The sequence below is a fragment of the Phyllobates terribilis genome, unplaced genomic scaffold, assembly GCF_046119375.1.
Source record: "Phyllobates terribilis strain yellow unplaced genomic scaffold, ASM4611937v1 Scaffold_1__5_contigs__length_1240528914, whole genome shotgun sequence".
Lineage (NCBI taxonomy): Eukaryota > Metazoa > Chordata > Amphibia > Anura > Dendrobatidae > Phyllobates > Phyllobates terribilis.
Window position 1 is genome coordinate 648,388,139 of NW_027362761.1, and position 17,760 is coordinate 648,405,898.

A 17,760-nucleotide genomic window follows, 5' to 3' on the forward strand; every position below is an offset into this window, starting at 1 on the left:
TCTAGCTCTGAAAAAATATTTGGCCTTCTAGCAGTGTGTGGGACTTTCTCTATTAGTCCATCTATACTGACCTCCATCAGGTTGCAAATTAAAAATAATTTTTATCTGCATCTACAGTACCTCTGAAAAAATATTTGGGCTTCTAGCTGTGTGTGGGACTTGTTCTATTAGTCCATCTATACTGACCTCCATCAGGTTGCAAATTAAAAATAATTTTTATCTGCATCTAGCTCTGAAAAAATATTTGGCCTTCTAGCAGTGTGTGGGACTTTCTCTATTAGTCCATCTATACTGACCTCCATCAGGTTGCAAATTCAAAATAATTTTTTGTCTGCATCTAGCTCTGAAAAAATATTTGGCCTTCTAGCAGTGTGTGGGACTTTCTCTATTAGTCCATCTATACTGACCTCCATCAGGTTGCAAACTGAATATATTTTTTTTCTGCATCTACCTCTGAAAAAATATTGGGCTTGTAGCTGTGTGTGGGACTTGTTCTATTAATCCATCTATACAGACCTCCATCAGGTTGCAAACTGAATAAAAAATTTTTCTGCATCTACCTCTGAAAAAATATTTGGGCTTCTAGCTGTGTGTGGGACTTGTTCTATTAGTCCATCTATACTGACCTCCATCAGGTTGCAAATTGAATATAATTTTTTTCTGCATCTAACCCAGCCAATAGTTTTGGCCTAATACCACAGTTTGGCCACTCAGCTCTGCTCGGTTCCCATCCATTGTTTTTTTGTGCAAACAACTCCAGAGTTGTGAATTAGTTAACCACCAAAATGAGTGGAAAAAGGCCTGCTGCTGGTGGAAAGGGGAATAGGCGTGTTGGGAAGGGGAAAAAAGGTTGTGTCCGTGGGGTAGGTGTTAAAGCAACAGTAACATCTGCAGAAGAAAGACCATCTTCCAGCGAAACTAAAATGTCTACTTCTTTTAGCGGACAATGTGATAAGATCCCTTTCTTACGGCCACGCCAATCGCTACAAATTCCAGATGAGGCACAAAAACAGCAGGTGCTTCAACGGATATCAAGTGCTCCTTTAAGTGGGCTCTCCTCCACATCAACTTCAACATCACAAATACTCCAGTCCTCAAAGGTGTCACCCCAATCGCACTTGCTTCCTCACAGCTCCCAAATCTCCAGCTGCCCGTCTGAGTATGAGGTAGAACAGATGGTTGAGTCTGCAGAGCTGTTTACTCATACTATAGCCTGGGAATCAGAGGTCGACTCCAGCGCTTCTGTGAATCCAGACGAGGAAATGATCTGCACTGATGCCCAGAATCTTTATGAGTCGGATCCAGGACCAGACGCAGAAGGTTCTGACCATAATGTAGACCCTCATTCCGAAACTGTAACTCCTGTTGGTGGAGACAATGAGGAAGACGATGATAAGACTCAAATACCTGATTGGAGCGACAACTTTAGTTTTTTGTCAGGGCAGGAACAGGTTGGCTCTGAGGACGACGGGTGTGATAACGCACAGGGTGATGATGATGAGGTTGGAGATCCCACTTACTGTCAACCCACAGTCAGCCAAGAGATGAGGTCAGCAGAGGAGGTGGAGGAAGATGCTAGTGACGACGAGGTCAGGTTGCGCCTTCCTGGACAGAGACGTAGTACTGGAAGCACGTCAACAACTGCATCCTCAAACACAACTCTGCCTCTCACCACAAGTCGTGGTGGCTCTTCAGGTCGCATGGGTGCTAAGCCTTGCATAGCCTGGGCATTTTTTCAGATCGATAAAGATGACCCAACTCGTGTTATCGGTAACATTTGTCAGCAAAAGCTAAGTAGAGGCCAAAAAATACATAGTTTGAGTACTTCATGCATGAACCGGTACATGGACATGAAGCATAAGTTGCAGTGGGAAGCTCAGTGTGCTACAATGCGGCCTAGCTGGCCGGGCCAACCACCGTCTGCCATATCTTGTGCATCCGCGGCCTCTTCATCCTCTGTGACTGGGGGGACAGCAGTCACACCTGTTTTGGGGCGCAGACCTGCCACCTCTTTACCCGCAACAGCCTGCGTGATTGGCAGGTCATCATTTTCTTTGGAGGTGGTAACACCAGCTGGTGTTGAGCGCTGTCCGACATCGATAGCACCACCTTTGGATCAAGGCAACCTAACATGTCCGCCTGCATCTTCCTCACAGACCGGCAGTTTGCCGGGGACACCCTTATCAACCCGTCTAAGCACAATAGCCAGCCCTCGGTCCCTCAGATGTGGACAAGTAAAAGACCATTTCCTCCTAGCCATGAGAAAGCTAAGAGGTTGAATTTCACCATCTGCAAGCTCTTGGCTACAGAAATGCTGCCTTTCCGCCTGGTGGACACAGAGGATTTTCGAGACCTTATGTCCGTCGCAGTGCCCCAGTACCAGATGCCCAGTCGGCACTACTTCTCAAAGAAAGGTGTGCCTGCGCTCCACCAGCATGTCGCACACAACATCACCGCTTCTTTGAGAAACTCTGTGTGTGACAGGGTGCATTTCACCACAGACACTTGGACGAGTAGGCATGGACAGGGGCGTTACATGTCGCTGACTGGGCACTGGCTAACTATGGTGACAGCAAGACAAGGGGCTGCTGTCCAAGTCTTGCCGTCCCCACGAGTTGTGCGTCAATCCTCTTTATGTCAAAGTTCCTCCACTGCTTCTGCCTCCTCAACCTCCTCTCGGTCTTCCACCTGCACCCAAAGCCTGTCTGGTCATGCCACAAGCTTTCTAACTGCGCAGAAGGGATCCTGCACACCTCCTTACTATGCTGGCAGTAGGGCTCAACGTCATCAGGCGGTTTTTACATTGAAATGTCTGGGAAATGTGAGTCACACAGCTGAGGAGTTGTGGTCAGCTCTGGAGAACCAATTTCATGAATGGTTGTCTCCACTGGACCTGAAACCAGGGAAGGCCGTGTGCGACAATGCTGCAAACCTGGGTGCGGCCCTTCGCCGGGGCAATGTCACACACGTGCCTTGTATGGCTCACGTGTTGAACCTGGTTGTCCAGCAATTTTTAGCCCACTATCCCAGACTAGATGGCCTTCTGCAGAGGGCACGGTCTCTGTGTGCTCACTTCCGCCATTCGCATCCCGCAGCTCAGCGACTTACATCTCTACAGAAGTCTTTGGGCCTGCCACTTCACCGGCTAAAATGCGATATGCCTACCCGGTGGAATTCAACTCTGCACATGTTACAGCGACTGTGGCAGCACCGACAAGCCCTGGTGCAATACGTTCTGACGTATAGCCTGGGCCAACGAGATCCAGAGGTGGGGCAAATCACGCTGGAGGAGTGGTCTCAGATCAGGGACCTATGCACCCTTCTGCACAATTTTGAAATGGCGACGAAGATGTTTAGTGCTGACGATGCCATTATCAGCATGACTATTCCGGTGATTTACATGCTGGAGCACATGTTAAACAGAATTCGGAGTCAGGTGGTGGCACAAGAGGAGGTGGAGGAAGTAGAGGAGGAGGAGTTGTATGCGGAAGGGCTAACATCTGCAAGGTCCAGACGGTCGGCAGCACCAAGGCGGCAGGCATGTGAGGGTGGGGGAGATGGTTTTACCAGGGCGCATGGTAGCAGCCAAACTAGTGAGGAAGGTGTTGGAGCCCAGGAAGAGGTGGAGGACGAACTGATGGAAGACTCATCAGATGAGGGAGACCTTGATCACATTTCTGTTGTGCGAGGTTGGGGGGAGAGGACAGAGGAAGGAGGCATGATTGTTACCTCGCCACCAACACAACAGGGACTTGGTGCTCCTGGATGCGCAACACACATGAGTGCCTTCTTGCTGCACTACCTGCAACATGACCCTCGAATTGTGAGAATTAGAAATAATCCTGACTACTGGGTTGCCACACTGTTAGATCCCCGGTACAAAAGTAAATTTTCAGAAATTATTCCTGCCATAGAAAGGGATGCACGCATGCAGGAGTATCAGCAGAGACTGTTGCAGAATCTTACATGTGCTTTTCCACAAAATACCAGTGGTGCACGTAGTGAATTCACAGTTCCAACTTGCCAACCGTGGGACCATCAAGTGTTCAGCACTCAAACCGTAACAGAACCACAGTATCTGCTGGTAACATCAATTTTGCGGAATCATTTCACCACTTTTTTAGCCCATCCTTTGCAAGGCCACAGGAGACAAGAAGTCTGACACATAGTCAACGCCTAGAGACGATGGTACAGGAGTATCTCCAAGTAAACATTGAAGCCATGACTGTGTCACTGGACCCTTGCTCTTTTTGGGCTTCCAATCTGGATAAATGGCCGGAGCTAGCCACTTACGCCTTGGAGATCTTGTCATGCCCCGCAGCCAGCGTTCTGTCTGAACGTGTGTTCAGCGCTGCTGGTGGTGTGCTGACAGATAAGCGCACGTGGCTCTCCACTGATAATGTAGACAGACTCACGTTCATAAAGATGAACAAATCATGGATCCGAAACGACTTTTCTACCCCTGTGTCATCCTGGGGAGAGTAAAAGCTTGATGATTGGTTAAAATCACCCTACCAACCGTTTTAAGCTTTCAAATTACTAATCATGTTTATCTGTATCTTGGCTGGAAAATAATTTGGGCTTTGTAGCAGTGTGCAGCACTGATTCTATTAGGCCATCTATAATAAGCTCCACCAGATTTAAAATTACTAATCATGTTTATCTGTATCTTGACTGGAAAATAATTTGGGCTTTGTAGCAGTGTGCAGCACTGATCATATTAGGCCATCTATACTAAAGCTTCACCAGATTTAAAATTAATAATAATTTTTAGCTGCTTCTAGCCCGGAAAATAATTTTGGGGCTCCGAGATGCGCAAGACACATAAGTGCCTTCTTGCTGCACTACCTGCAGCATGACCCTCATATTGTCAGAATTCGAAGTAATCATGACTACTGGGTTGCCACACTCTTAGATCCCCCAAACTTTTCGATCAACCTTTTCATTTTAATAAAGACCAAAAAAATGGTCATTTTTGAAATTATAAGCATTAGCAGGTTGTTAGAAACTGAAATCAAACAGTTTTCAACTCAAAACTTTATTCTAGGTGATGTTACATTTTCACATAGGACCCCTTGTTCGAAAGGAGCTTCTGAACTCTCTCGTCCATTGAATTTGTCAGGTTTTGGATGGTTTCTGCTTCAATTGTTTTGCATGAGGACAGAATACCCTCCCAGAGCTGTTGCTTAGATGTGAACTGCCTCCCGCCATCATAGACACTCCTTTTAATGATGCTCCAAAGGTTCTGAATGGGGTAGAGGTCAGGGGAGCATGGGGGTCACACCATAAGTTTGTCCCCTTTTATGCCCATATCAGCCAGAGATGCAGATGTTTTATGTGCAGCATGAGATGGTGCATTATCATGCAAAAATATGATCTTGCTGTGAAATACACGGTTCTTCTTCTTGAACCATGGCAGGAAGTGCTGTTTGAGAAAATCCACATACATTATGGAGTTCATCTTTAGCGCCTTCAGGGATCCTAAAGGGGCCGACAATCTCTCTCCCCATGATTCCAGCCCAAAACATTACTCCACCTCCTCCTTGTTGGCGCTGTAGCCGTGTTTGCGTGGGGTGTCCATCAACCAGCCATCCTCCACTCCATCCATCTGGACCATCGAGCGCTGCATGGCACTCATCCGTGAACAAAACAGTTTTGAAATCAGTCTTCATGTAATGTTTGGCCCACTGGAGCCATTTCTGCTTGTGTGAAGTGGATAGAGGAGGTCGACAGGATGGCGTATGCACAGCTGCAAACCTCTGAAGGACCCTGCATCTTGTTGTTCGGGGGACGTTGGAGGCACCAGCATCTTCAAAAACTTGTCTGCTGCTATGACAAGGCTTTTTTGCCGCTGCTCTTTCAACCTGACGTAATTGCCTGTAGGAAAGAGTCCTCAATTTGCCCTTATCAGCACGCACACGTGTGTACTGTGAATCAGCTACATACTTCTTGATTGCCAAGACACTTCATCCTGATCATCGCACAATGTTGATTGTAGTCATGCCTTGACCTAAACACTCCACAATTTGTTGCTTCTCAACAGCCGACACATCCTTTTTCTTTCCCATTTTGGCAGAAAATGTAGGCTGCTTAATAATGTGAGACAGCCTTCTTAAGTAGTCTTGCCTTTCATTGGACACACCTGCCAAACTAATTAGCACAGGTGTCTGCAATTACTTACAGTGATATAAAGAGCCCTGACACACATCACCATCAATGAGTTTAACTGACAAACAAACAAATGTTTCCCTTATCACTCCTAAACACTTTTTGCATAATAATTTGGAACACAGTGTACATGTGCTTTTCCACAAAACACCAGTGGTTCACGTAGTGAATCTTACAGTTCTAACTTGCCAACCGTGGTCTGTATGGAGTTGTTCAATAAAGGGCCCAAAATTAAGATAACATAGATGGGAGAGGTCTCTATGAATAGGAATTCCTAAGTATTTGATACCCTGTGAGGGCCAGGCAAAGGGAAAGTTGGACTGGATGGAATCCTATATGGATTTGGGGAGGGAGACATCGAGGGCCTCAGACTTCGCTGCATTGATTTTAAAATTTGACCATGTAACAAAGTGATCTATTTCAGCCATAACAGCATGGATGGATGTATGTGATTGAGTGATATATACTAGGACATCATCAGCAAATAGAGAGCACTTGTACTCGGTGCCTCCCACCTCAATCCACCTAATATTGGGGTTAAGGCGAATTGATGAGAGCAGGTGCTCCGTCACTAGGATGTATAAGAGAGGGGACAGAGAACATCCCTGCCTTGTCCCATTGGTGATTGTGAAAGGTGATGAAAATGTTCTGACGCGCCCCCTGGGCTGTTATGTTCTGCTACCAAAGCTAAGGAAAGAGAGGAGATCTATCCCTACTATAGGACTCAGCTGAATCCCTACGATGTAACAGGGAACCTGATCCTGCGATCAGACCTGCTAAAGTCCTAATCTAGTCTGTACGGAGACCTATAGATGTGGGGAGGGAATCCCTACAAGTACTAAGGACTGGGAAGAATATGGGACACCTCCTAACAGAAATAGTAGCAGACAGACGAACAAACAAAATAGATAGAACATAGAGGTCCGTAGACCAAGCAAACTAACAGAGTTAGATACAGAGCACAGGCTAGCTAGAAAGTAGATATACAATGAAGTCCAGCAAAGCCAGAAGGGCGGAGCAGGATTAAATAGGCCAACAAGGTCATGTGACCAGCAAAGGAAAAAAAAACTAACAGCAAGGTTCTAACAGTACCCCCCCTTCTAAGAGGATCCTCCGGATCCCCTAGGACCAGGCTTATCAGGAAATCTCCTGTGAAACGCTCTGATAAGTTTGGACGCGGAAACATCATCTGACCTCACCCAAGAGTTATCCTCGGGTCCGAAACCTTTCCAGGCCACAAGATACTGCAAACTACCTCTATACCGTCTAGAGTCAAGGATGCGAGAAATTTCATATTCCCCGTCCTCCACCACCGGAGGAACAGAGGCAGAGGCGTCACCATCCGACACAACAGCTTTTTTTAACAGAGAGATATGAAAGACCGGATTAATTCTCCAGGAGGTAGGAACCTCCAACCTAACAGCAGATTGGTTGACAACCTGAAGCACCTTAAAGGGCCCTACAAACTTGGGACCCAATTTCTTAGAAGGAATCCTCAACCGCAGATTCCTAGAGGACAACCAAACCATGTCACCAACAGCGAACAAAACCTCCTGTCGTTTCCTATCAAAGTAGTCTTTAGATTTTCTGTTGGCCTCCTGAAGATTACCACGCACATCCGTCCAAACTCTTTCCAAATCACCGGAAAAATTCTCCTCCTCAGGCACGGCAGATCCCAACTTGGAGAACGACCCAAACGACGGATGTCTCCCAGAACAACAAAAAAAAGGCGAACAACCAGCAGAAGAAGATGTATGATTGTTCAGAGCAAATTCGGCAAGTGGCAGAAACTCAGACCACCCCTCTTGATTGTCTGCCACAAAACAACGCAAGAACTGCTCAACATCCTGGTTTTTCCTTTCTGTCTGGCCATTAGATTCAGGATGATATCCGGACGAAAACGACAAATGAATTCCCAACCTGTCACAAAAGGCACGCCAAAAACGAGCCACGAACTGAGGACCCCTATCAGAAACAATGTCAGTAGGAACGCCATGAAGTCTGACAATTTCCTTGACAAAGGCCTTAGCGAGAGTTTTAGCGCAGGGCAGTTTGACGAAGGGAACCAAGTGACACATCTTGCTAAAACGGTCCACGACCACCCAGATGACAGTAAAACCCTCAGAGGGGGGAAGGTCAGTTATAAAGTCCATAGCCAAATGTGTCCAAGGAGCACTGGGGACCTCCAAAGGACAAAGCAACCCCGCAGCAGGAGTATGTGAGGACTTAGATCTAGCACATATAGTACATTGGCGCACCCACTTAATGACTTCCTTCTGCCATCCAGGCCACCAAAAACTGCGACCCACCAGTCTCTTGGTCTCAGAGATTCCGGGATGACCTGCCAACCGAGATTCGTGACACTCAACAAACAAATCTCTCCTAAAGGTCCCAGGCACAAACAACCTCCCATGAGGAGTGTTAGATGGGGCATTCTCCTGAGCTTTAAGAATCTCATCTTCCAAAACGGAGTCTAAAGCAGCTATCACAACACCTTCTTGTAAAATGTTTTCCTCTTTCTCAGCACCGACTATGGGAGAAAAACTGCGAGACAAGGCATCCGCCTTAACATTCTTAGTACCAGGGATGTAAGTAACGGAGAAATTAAACCGCGAGAAAAACAGTGCCCACCTAGCCTGACGGGCATTCAGGCGCTTGGCAGCGTCAAGATATATCAGATTTTTATGATCCGTAAGAACCTGAACGGGAAATTCCGCACCTTCCAAGAAGTGGCGCCAGTGTTCAAATGCGAGTTTAATAGCCAATAATAATTCCCGATTACCAATATCGTTATTCAATTCAGTCTCCGAAAATTTTTTTGAAAAAAAGGCACAGGGATGTAATCCATCCCCGTTATCCTGAGACAATACTGCGCCAACCCCCACAGAGGAAGCATCAACCTCAACCAAAAACGGCCTAGTAACATCAGGCTGCATAAGGATGGGAGCAGAGGTGAACCTCTCCTTGAGATACACAAAAGCTTCAATGGCCTCAGAAGACCACTGAACCGCATCAGCACCTTTCCTGGTGAGATCAGTCAGAGGTTTGACAATACTAGAAAAATTTTTTATGAATTTTCTATAGTAATTGGCGAAACCCAAAAACCTCTGTATCGATTTCAAACCAATAGGCCTAGGCCATTCCTGCACAGCCTGAACCTTAACCGGATCCATCTCAAAACCTTTGCTGGAGATAATGTAGCCCAAAAAACTAATTCTCTGTACAGCGAACTCACATTTCTCCAGCTTAGCAAAAAGCGAATTGTCCATTAATAACTGTAATACCTCACGCACGCTCCGCCAATGAGACTCCAGATCTGGCGAATAAATCAAAATGTCATCCAAAAACACAACCACATTTTTACCGATCAAAGGTCTAAGGATGTCATTAATCAGATTCTGAAAAAATGCAGGAGCATTAGTAAGACCAAAAGGCATAACCAGATTCTCAAAATGACCCACAGGAGTGTTAAAAGCAGTCTTCCATTCATCACCCTCCTTCATGCGCAACAGATTGTATGCCCCCTTAAGGTCAATTTTAGAGAACCACTTGGCCCCCAATAACTGGTTAAACAGATCAGGAATCAATGGCAGTGGGTAAGGATTGCGTACCGTAATTCTGTTAATCTCACGAAAATCCAGACAAGGACGTAAACCGCCGTCCTTTTTTTTTACAAAAAAAAATCCAACCGCCACAGGAGACTTAGAGGGCCTAATGTGACCGGCGGCCCAACTTGTCTGTATGTATTCCTCCAAAGCCTTCCTCTCAGGAATAGTAAGGTTAAATAAACGACTTTTAGGAAGAGTCGCTCCAGGGACAAATTCAATAGAACAATCATAGTCTCTATGGGGAGGCAAAACCTGCGATTCTTTCTCAGAAAAAACTCTCCAAAAATCCTGAATAGGAACAGGCAATTCTCCCCTATCCAAAGCTGCAATACGCCCGTTACAACACTTGTCATAACATTTATGGCTCCAGGATTTAATTTCACTGGTAGACCAATCCAGTACATGATTGTGAAATTTTAACCAGGGCAAACCCAATATTACTGGAGAAGGCAAGTTATTCAACACTACCAAATCCAATTTCTCATGGTGAACACCATTAATAGTGAGAGGAAATTCACTGACCTTGAGAGTAATATTCTTCAAAGGGGAGCCATCCACAGAAACCACAGCAATGGGGGATGATAAAGGTTCAGGTTTTAAATTGAGTTTTTCCACGAATCCCCCATCAATTACATTCAGTGTAGACCCGCAATCAACAAACACCCGAAATTCCATTAATTTTTCCTGAGCAATCGTGGAAGCAGCTAAAAATATACCCTTGGAATTTAAACAGGCAATACGGGCGTGACTGACCATTTTTTTTTCTTTCTTCATACGAAGCTCACAGCCTTTAATCAAATGACCAGATTTTCCGCAATAGAAACACAAGCCTTCCGAAAAACGACGGTCTTTTTCTTGAGAGCGAGGTGCCACCGATCCAATCTCAATCGGTTCACCACTGTTAGTACACACATTATCATAACCAGAAACTGACATAGCAGAGGATTTGCTCTCATTAACCCTAGCACGCAGTCTTCTATCCACCCGTATAGCTAATTGCATAGCCTGTTGCAAATCCTCAGGTGTAGGATAAGCAATTAGCAGGTCTTTAACCCTTTCACTGAGCCCAGCAAGAAATAGACTTTTCAGAGCAGAATTGTTCCACCCTGTTTGAGTGGACCAACGACGAAAATGAGTACAATATTTTTCCACATTACCTGATCCTTGTTTTAAACGTCTCAACTCAGTCTCAGCTGATGCCACACGGTCAGGATCATCATATAATAGTCCTAAAGCAGAAAAAAAACTATCCACTGATCTGAAGCATGTATCACTAGGTTGCAAAGAAAAGGCCCACTCCTGAGGCTCTTTGCGCAAAAGTGACATTATGAACCCTACGCGCTGGGATTCATCCCCAGAGGACTTGGGTCTCAAACGAAAATACAATAAGCAAGCATTTTTAAATGAAAAAAATTCTCGATGTTCACCAAAAAATAAATCCGGCAAACATACCTTAGGCTCCAAGAAATATGCTCCAGGACAGTTACTCACGTGCTGACGGAGCTCGGCCACTTCCAGAGAGAGTCCCTGCAGGTGTTTAGCCAAATCCTGAACCGACACCATGATGGAACAAAAAAAAATCTTTCCTTAGAGAATTTGCAGGCTGGACTTACTGTTATGTTCTGCTACCAAAGCTAAGGAAAGAGAGGAGATCTGTCCCTACTATAGGACTCAGCTGAATCCCTACGATGTAACAGGGAACCTGATCCTGCGATCAGACCTGCTAAAGTCCTAATCTAGTCTGTACGGAGACCTATAGATGTGGGGAGGGAATCCCTACAAGTACTAAGGACTGGGAGGAATATGGGACACCTCCTAACAGAAATAGTAGCAGACAGACGAACAAACAAAATAGATAGAACATAGAGGTCCGTAGACCAAGCAAACTAACAGAGTTAGATACAGAGCACAGGCTAGCTAGAAAGTAGATATACAATGAAGTCCAGCAAAGCCAGAAGGGCGGAGCAGGATTAAATAGGCCAACAAGGTCATGTGACCAGCAAAGGAAAAAAAACCTAACAGCAAGGTTCTAACATGGGCCTTGGGACACCCGGAGCCGGACCCTTTTTGGTGGATGCTGGTGGTTGTAGTCTCCGTGGCGGCGACCCGGTTCCGTGACTCAGGGCGGTCAAACCAGTGGCGGAACTATTTATGTGGTTTTGATGTTTAAATGTCCGACTATGCCACCCGTGGATTGCGGTCAGAGTGAACCGCCGCTCCAGGACAGACCGCTGAGGCTGGTGTTGTGGGTGCAGCAGAGCGTAGCATAACTCCCCACGGGAGGAGTATAGCCTCAGGGCAGTGTATGCGGAGGATGGGGGTGATGGTGCAGGGCAGCAGCAGTAACGACACGGAGTCAGTGATGCAGTCCAGGGCCTTTACTCACAGTTCTTATTATCCAGACCACGTCTGCAGGTAAAGGCTGCCCACGTCGTACTGTGCTCACCAGGTGAGGGGCTCAGACAACTCCCAGATAACTTTGGAGCGCTTCACAGGACCCCCTTTGTGTGTCCTTTGTCTGGCCTTTCTTACCAACCCTTCTGTCCGGCTGCCTCGGGCCTCCTCTTTGTAAACTTGGCGCCAGTTTCCCTGACCCTATGTGGTGCCTTCCTAGCGGGTGTAGCGAGGGGCTGTGCCACATAAAATGTCACAGCCTCCTGTTTCTAGCTGAGGGTCGTTTCCTGCCTCCACTAGTTTCGGGGACCGGTCTCCCCCTTTGGCCTGACCCCTCCACGCAGGTGGATTCGGGCGTGCGGTGGCGACTCGCCCGTCCGCACCCCTGGGATCCCTTCGTTCCTCGTTCCTGGAGCCTTCTCCGCTCCTCTTCCTTCCTTCTCCCTCTTCCAGGCCTGGGCCTCTGTTACTAGGCCCGCCTCCGGAGCAGAGCTCATGCAGAGCCCCTGCTCCCTGCCACTTCTGCTCAGACTTCTCTGCACTGAACTAAGATGGTGCCCACCTTTTATACTCCCTTCTCAATGCACCCAGGAACTGCTTCCTCCCTGCTCCTGCACTACAGGGTTCCCCTTCCTCAGTGTTCCCTCCCCCCACTCCAGCCAGGGACAGGGACTGTCGTGCCCATCTCAGGGGCATATTGGTCGCCCTGCCCCATGGCAATGTGGTGTAATGCATGCAGGTGTCGGGTCCTGATCCACACTACATCCTTACCTGAGAGTGAGATATCACACCTCTGGGTGAGGTGCAATACCTCTGTAGCAACCGAGCCCTCAGGGTGCTACAGTTCCATTTATCTTCAGCCTAGGTGACGTATTGCGATACAGGGCCGTGATTTTGGCTATAAAAGGGTCCCCTAGACCCCTACCCCAAGCTTTTTAAGAGAATCATATATGGCGTGCCAGGAGACTCTATGGAATGCTTTCTCAGCATCCAACGAGAGTATCTAATTACAAATTTTTAACTGCATCTAGCCCAGGAAATACTTTGTGCCTAGTAGCAGTGTCTGCTAGTCAGCGGATTATCCCGGCTGTTAAGCAAGCTACACCACCTGTAGTTTGGACACTTAATTTTTTCAAAGGAAATGCTTCGGGACCACGGGATACTCAGTGAAGAGCATCAGGAGGCACCCCAAGGCATAGGGGCTGGGACTGGCAGTAGGATGCCTTGCGGTGGACAGCCGAGCTCGATCCTTATAAAAGCTTTTTAACTGCAGCAGCTTTAGTGGACGCTACTGAAGCTGGAATTACGCGGCTGCTGGCATGAGACTTGCCCTCCAATAGATCCTTGTAAATGGATTTAAAGTGTATTCATTCAAATAAGAGAGACAATTTAAATTAAAAAGCTTAGAGCTGCCTCCACCACAGGGGGGCTCGCTCGACCCACCAGCGGACAGGCACCAGTATTGGGAGAGGGGGGCTGGTAGAATATATATCCCACGGGGGTAAAATTGAAAAAAGTTGAAAAAAATTTTTTTTTGGACTTAGTCATTTTTCCGGCGTTTATCAGACTTTCAGATAGGGGAAATATCAGTGAGCGTTCCGATTTCAGTTCCAGAGCGATTCGCCCAATGAGTCCTTGATATTTAGGGATTTTCAGCCAATTTTATTGATTTTTGAAAATTTCACTTTTTTTGTGAAAATATCCACTAAATGAGGGAATAATATGTGTGAGGGAACCCCAGGAGAGTTCCAAATGTGTGTGGGTAGAATATATATCCCACGGGGGTAAAATTGAAAAAAGTTGAAAAAAATTTTTTTTTGGACTTAGTCATTTTTCCGGCGTTTATCAGACTTTCAGATAGGGGAAATGTCATTGAGCATTCCGATTTCAGTTCCAGAGCGATTCGCCCAATGAGTCCTTGATATTTAGGGATTTTCAGCCAATTTTCTTGATTTTTGAAAATTTCACTTTTTTTGTGAAAATATCCACTAAATGAGGGAATAATATGTGTGAGGGTACCCCAGGAGAGTTCCAATTGTGTGTGGCTAGAATATATATCCCACGGGGGTAAAATTGAAAAAAGTTTTAGAAAATTTTTTTTTGGACTTAGTCATTTTTCCGGCGTTTATCAGACTTTCAGATAGGGGAAATGTCAGTGAGCGTTCCGATTTCAGTTCCAGAGCAATTCGCCTGATGAGTCCTTGGTATTTAGTCGTTTTCAGCGAATTTTCAGAATTTTTTAAAATTTCACTTTTTTGTGAAAATATCCACTAAATGAGGGATTAATATGTGTGAGGGTACCCCAGGAGAGTTCCAAAAGTGTGTGTGCATAGAATATATATCACACGGGGGTAAAATTGAAAAAGTTGAAAAAAAATATTTTTTTTACTTAGTCATTTTTCCGGCGTTTATCAGACTTTCAGATAGGGGAAATGTCAGTGAGCGTTCTGATTTCAGTTCCAGATCAATTCGCCTGATGAGTCCTTGATATTTAGTCGATTTCAGCCAATTTTCTGGATTTTTGAAAATTTCACTTTTTTGTGAAAATATCCACTAAATGAGGGAATAATATGTGTGAGGGTACCCCAGGAGAGTTCCAACTGTGTGTGGGTAGAATATATATCCCACGGGGGTAAAATTGAAAAAAGTTTAAAAAATTTTGTTTTGGACTTAGTCATTTTTCCGGCGTTTATCAGACTTTCAGATAGGGGAAATGTCAGTGAGCGTTCCGATTTCAGTTCCAGAGCGATGCGCCCAATGAGTCCTTGATATTTAGGTATTTTCAGCCAATTTTCTTGATTTTTGAAAATTTCACTTTTTTTTTGAAAATATCCACTAAATGAGGGAATAATATGTGTGAGGGTACCCCAGGAGAGTTCCAAATGTGTGTGGGTAGAATATATCCCACGGGGGTAAAATTGAAAAAAGTTGAAAAAAATTTTTTTTGGACTTAGTCGTTTTTCCGGCGTTTATCAGACTTTCAGATAGGGGAAATGTCAGTGAGCGTTCCGATTTCAGTTCCTGAGCGATTCGCCCAATGAGTCCTTGAAATTTAGGCATTTTCAGGAAAATTTCTGGATTTTTGAAAATTTCACTTTTTTTTGTGAAAATATCCACTAAATGAGGGAATAATATGTGTGACGGTACCCCAGGAGAGTTCCAAATGTGTGTGGGAAGAATATATATCCCACGGGGGTAAAATTGAAAAAAGTTGAAAAATTTTTTTTGGGGGATTTAGTCATTTTTCCGACGTTTATCTGACTTTCAGATAGGGGAAATGTCAGTGAGCATTCCGTTTTCAGTTCCAGAGCGATTCGACCAATGAGTCCTTGATATTTAGTCGTTTTCAGCCATTTTTTGGATTTTTGAAAATTTCACTTTTTTGTGAAAATATCCACTAAATGAGGGAATAATATGTTTGAGGGTACCCCAGGAGAGTTTCAAATGTGTGTGGGTAAAATATATATCCCACGGGGGTAAAATTGAAAAAAGTTGAAAACTTTTTTTTTTGGACTTAGTCGTTTTTCCGGCGTTTATCAGACTTTCGGATAGGGGAAATGTCAATGAGCATTCCGATTTCTGTTCCAGAGCAATTCGGCTGATGAGTCCTTGGTATTTAGTCGTTTTCAGCGAATTTTCTGAATTTTTTAAAATTTCACTTTTTTGTGAAAATATCCACTAAATGAGGGATTAATATGTGTGAGGGTACCCCAGGAGAGTTCCAAAAGTGTGTGTGCATAGAATATATATCACAAGGGGGTAAAATGGAAAAAAGTTGAAAAAAAATGTTTTTTGGACTTAGTCATTTTTCTGCCGTTTATCAGACTTTCAGATAGGGGAAATGTCAGTGAGCATTCCGATTTCAGTTCCAGAGCAATTCGCCTGATGAGTCCTTGACATTTAGTCGTTTTCAGCCAATTTTCTGAATTTTTTAAAATTTCCCTTTTTTGTGAAAATATCCACTAAATGAGGGAATAATATGTGTGAGGGTACCCCAGGAGAGTTCCAAATGTGTGTGGGAAGTATATATATCCCACGGGGGTAAAATTGAAAAAAGTTGAAAACATTTTTTTTGGACTTAGTCATTTTTCCGGCGTTTATCAGACTTTCAGATAGGGGAAATGTCAGTGAGTGTTCCGATGTCAGTTCCAGAGCGATTCGCCCAATGAGTCCTAGATATTTAGTCGTTTTCAGCCAATTTTCTGAATTTTTGAAAATTTCACTTTTTTGTGAAAATATCCACTAAATGAGGGATTAATATGTGTGAGGGTAACCCAGTAGAGTTCCAAAAGTGTGTGTGCATAGAATATATATCACACGGGGGTAAAATTGAAAAAACTTGAAAAAAAATTTTTTGGGGACTTAGTCATTTTTCCGGCGTTTATCAGACTTTCAGATAGGGGAAATGTCAGTGAGCGTTCTGATTTCAGTTCCATAGCGATTCGCCCAATGAGTCCTTGATATTTAGTCGATTTAAGCCAATTTTCTGGATTTTTGAAAATTTCACTTTTTTGTGAAAATATCCACTTAATGAGGGAATAATATGTGTGAGGGTACCCCAGGAGAGTTCCAAATGTGTGTGGGTAGAATATATATCATAGGGGGGTAAAATTGAAAAAAGTTGAAAAAATTTTGTTTTTGGACTTCGTCATTTTTCCGGCGTTTATCAGACTTTCAGATAGGGGAAATGTCAGTGAGCGTTCCGATTTCAGTTCCAGAGTGATTCGCCCAATGAGTCCTTGATATTTAGGCATTTTCAGCGAATTTTCTGGATTTTTGAAAATTTCACTTTTTTTGTGAAAATATCCACTAAATGAGGGAATAATATGTGTGACGGTACCCCAGGAGAGTTCCAAATGTGTGTGGGAAGAATATATATCCCACGGGGGTAAAATTGAAAAAAGTTAAAAACATTTTTTTTGGACTTAGTCATTTTTCCGGCGTTTATCAGACTTTCAGATAGGGGAAATGTCAGTGAGCGTTCCGATGTCAGCTCCAGAGCGATTCGCCCAATGAGTCCTTGATATTTAGTCATTTTCAGCCAATTTTCTGGATTTTTGAAAATTTCACTTTTTTGTGAAAATATCCACTAAATGAGGGAATAATATGTGTGATGGTACCCCAGGAGAATTCCAAATGTGTGTGGGAAGAATATATATCCCACAGGGGTAAAATTGAAAAAAGTTGAAAAATTTTTTTGGGGGATTTAGTCATTTTTCCGGCGTTTATCAGACTTTCAGATAGGGGAAATGTCAGTGAACGTTCTGATTTCAGTTCCAGAGCGATTCGCCCAATGAGTCCTTGATATTTAGGCGTTTTCAGCCAATTTACTGGATTTTTGAAAATTTCACTTTTTTGTCAAAATATCCACTAAATGAGGGAATAATATGTGTGAGTTTACCCCAGGAGAGTTCCAAATGTGTGTGAGTATAATATGTATCTCACGGGGGTAACATTTAAAAAAGTTGAAAAAAATTTTTTTGGGACTTAGTCATTTTTCCGGTGTTTATCAGACTTTCAGATAGGGGAAATGTCAGTGAGTGTTCCGATTTCAATTCCAGAGCGTTTCGCCCAATGAGTCCTTGATATT